Source organism: Pogoniulus pusillus, chromosome 16 (assembly GCF_015220805.1).
Source record: "Pogoniulus pusillus isolate bPogPus1 chromosome 16, bPogPus1.pri, whole genome shotgun sequence".
NCBI classification, from domain to species: Eukaryota; Metazoa; Chordata; class Aves; order Piciformes; family Lybiidae; genus Pogoniulus; species Pogoniulus pusillus.
Window position 1 is genome coordinate 26,003,676 of NC_087279.1, and position 3,712 is coordinate 26,007,387.

General features: G+C 42.9%; 1 long non-coding RNA gene across 1 annotated transcript; it reads left to right on the forward strand.

Annotated features, from left to right (window-relative positions):
- Positions 1 to 1,484: 1,484 nt before the first annotated feature.
- LOC135182245 (uncharacterized) lies at positions 1,485 to 3,111 on the forward strand. Its single transcript, XR_010305122.1, has 2 exons — positions 1,485 to 1,600; positions 2,273 to 3,111. It is a non-coding gene; the product is annotated as an uncharacterized LOC135182245 (long non-coding RNA).
- The last annotated feature ends 601 nt before the right edge of the window (positions 3,112 to 3,712 follow it).

Here is a 3,712-nt window from a genome sequence, read left to right on the forward strand (position 1 = left end):
TTTTTCAACAGATAAACAGCTGACTTCAGCCTCCAGTGCTGTAATCTAGCATCCCTATGAGAACAACACTTATTTTCAAAGAGAAGGGGATATTTATGGCTGATAAACGTTATTTGATCATTTTCACCAAATTAAATTTAAGTTCACACTGCATCCTTTCCAAACTATCCCATAAAATTACACTTAAAGCAAAAATGATACAAATCATAGGCAAACTGATACAATCCTCACTGCTTAACAGTACTGCATGGGTATGGTTTAAGCATGATGTATGCAAATCAAATGCAAATTAAACAGCAGTGGGTGTGGTGTATATGCAAATTCAAAACCCTACTCAGTCCCAATTTCCCCTTCATAAACTGCCTACAGCTATAACTCAGAATTTATGAGCTGCTCAGGTTCTAATACAATCCTTGTCACTGCAATGAGAGAAAAAGAATGGAAAATGCTACAGTCTACCTCCAGCCATGGTTCTCATTCTTCTTCAGGGGTCTGTCCACCCAAAAAAGTGCAGTCTTGAAAATAGGCAGGCGAGGTGTAGCACAGGAGGGTGTGGGTGCTTCTACAGAAGAGATCTGTAGATTTTTTGTCTTTTAGTCACCGAAGAGCTGGGACAATGAGGGCTGGGGTTCACACATGGGAGATAGCACTAAATAGCAGCTGCCTCCTTACTCCTTCTGGAAGCTCAAGGGTACAAATAATCAAGAAAAAAACCCTGTAACTGCTATATAGCTCATACTGATTGCTCCAACCCACATCTCTCTCATTTCCATCAGCTGTAGCCCAATTTCTGCAGCAAAACCTACTTTCATCAGCATGGTTTCAATGCAATTTATTTCTTTGTTTTCCATCAATGATGTAAAATTACAAGTTCCATGAGAAACTCTATCACACCTATACCTAGAGGGGACAGTTTTCATCTCATTAAGACATAAATGCCTGGATTTAACTACTATAAAAGTAGATTCCAGGTTTTTGGACAGAAAGTATTCCCTGTTTCAAACTAAGTTAACATTTTGTGAAGCCTTCACATCTCATAAGAAAAGGGGGGCATCATTCAGACCCCAGGCACAAATACAAAACTTACTTCATGTGGTGGAAAGTCCCAAAGGTCACAAAATGGGCTGGAGCATGTCCTGTCTTGTCAGACACGTTTACCTGCCTGTCTGGACATCAGCCAGAGGCAGGAAAACAGGACAAAAGAAACCCAGACAACCCAGCCTGGTTTAGTCCAGTCGCATAAGAGAGGTTTCGTAAGGCCCATGCCCCTGTCGCGTGCAAGGCGAATGCGCCTCCCATTTTTGGAGGAGAACAGCCTGTGGGTTCTGCCTTTTGGGGGTCTATTTGAGTGATTGCCAGAGGTGATTGGGTGATTGTGTGGCCAATGAGACCATTAGCCTTGGCCATTACCCTATAAAAGGGGGTGAACAGGTGGATAAGGAGCTTGCCTGCTCGTTCGTTCCTCGCTCACCTGCCGTTCGCCTGCCACCTCAGCCAGCAGCCGATTCCACCTTGCAGTCTGTGTGGAATTCACCACAGGACTTCTACTGAATATTTTCCTGTGTACGTTTTGGGCCACAGACATTAAGACTGAGGTCTAGTGAGTATTCTGAACTCTTTATTCAAGTTGCTGATGGAATTTGGTTAACCTCACAAGCGGTGAATGCAGCCGCCAGACTCTCTATCAAAGACGTTTCTAAACCCTTTCAAAACTCCATTGCACAGAGCCATCCTGTAAAATAGTGCTGCTAACTGCATCCAAGAACTTGTGTGGGTAGCTGGAAATAAGTTGGGGGGAATTATCTTTGTATCTATTAATAAATTATTTAATAACTTTTGAATCAGATTTCAACTAGCCCTTTCATAACACTTCAGCAACAGCCTTTGGAGATCAGTCCCATGACAAAATGCAGATAATCCCTCAAAGAGAGTAGGAGTAAGGCAAGGGACAGAAATGGAAGTTTTCCATTAGAGCATGGATCAAAACAAACAAGACCAGTCAGTACATTTTTCTGATTCAAAGGTCCACCAGGAATTTCAGCTGTAGCCCACCATTCACATCTGTGGTAGAGGACTGTGTTTGCTATGCCAGTTACATTTTCTGTTAGCCATTTGCTAGCCACACGGCCTGTTGCAATAAAGAGGAATTCCATATGTAGAGCAGAGACAGCCCTCTACAAACAAAAGATTGGGTTCTGCCATGAGACACAAAGGAAAGCTTACTTTTTGCTTCAAACTCGGTGAAGGCAAATCTTGTGTTCCTGGATTTCAGGAAAGCTGTCCTTTCCTCTGTGAGCTCCTTTTGGACATGGCACCTTTTCTCCAAGTCCAGAGTACCCTGGGAATTTCTGCACTAGAAACAACTTCTGAAGAAGGAATCAAGGAAAACTGCAGTTCTGAGCACACTGTGCCCAAAGCCCTATCTACTGCAGAGAGAACATCCTGGCTTGTGACTGCAGCCCTCAGGCAACAGGATCTACAGCAGTATCTGCTAAAGTAGTATTTGAGACTCAGCTAATTATCCTTTCTTTAAGTGAATAGAAAATAGTTTAATATGCTTTTGTAAAGTTCACTCCATCAAATCAGTCAGTCAGGTACACTGCTTTCACTGCAGGTAAAACCTATGCCTGAGTAGTCGTTTCTACTGAAAAAAATAAAGCCATCTCTCAGTGTAACATTTTTCATCTGGCAAACACAGCCACTTCTTCCAATGACAGGAGGAGCAAAATGTGCAGGAAACTGCTCATCATCCACCATCTTCATTTGGCACACACTCACTTGGCTTCTTCCCACCCACCTTCAGGTCCAAAGGATGCTGGTGAGCATTCAAAATTCTCACTCCTTTTCCCTACTGATAACAAGAGAAAACTAAAGAGATACCTCACATTTTCCTCTCCTCAGACCATTTTCTGTCCAAAGGAGCAGAGGATTTCCCAGTACTAGTGGCTACAGCTCACCAAGTCAGCCATCCTATGGGCTGCTATCCTCAGCCTTTCCAACATTTCATAAAGTGTGCTCACTTATAGCGGGGGGTTAGGCAGTGAAAATCATGCTGCTTCACAAGGATACAGAGCATAGGCAGTTGTTGGGTTAGCCACCACTTAGGAGTATCTTAACCTATTCTTAGCCTTGGAAGGTAGCAAGAAGGAACAGCAAGGGGTGGTCTCCTTGGAGTATTAGCAGTTCTGCAGTTTGGGAGCTCTCATTAACAAGCAGCAATTATTTTATCTGCTGCTGTTAGGCTGTATCTGTGTTTCGGTCTCATGACCCTGTCAGAGTAATAATGCACCTGACATCTCCTCAGTCCACTGTACTTTCTTTGGTTTTATAGCTTATTCTTCTCTAACATCACTGTATATATGCACTTCATGTGGCATGACCTTGAGAGGCAAAAGCTACAGTCAGATAACTACACCCATAACTCCAGTTCCATTTTGGTGTCACATTCAGCCTTGTCCATACTGAGCCTCTCTCAGCTCTAGTCGAAACCCATGGAAAACCTCTGGCACTAGCAGAATTCTCTTTACATGGTCATCATGCTTCTCTGACCAAGTAAGCTGTAGTGTTACTATGTTTTTCTTATAAAATTAACCCTTCCTTATTTGGAAATAAATTTAAGACAATGAATTAGAGAATTATAGAAAACAGATCCACAGGGGACTGGAAAACATGACCAAACCTTGTCACAGAGGGGTATTCTGCCGCCTACGCC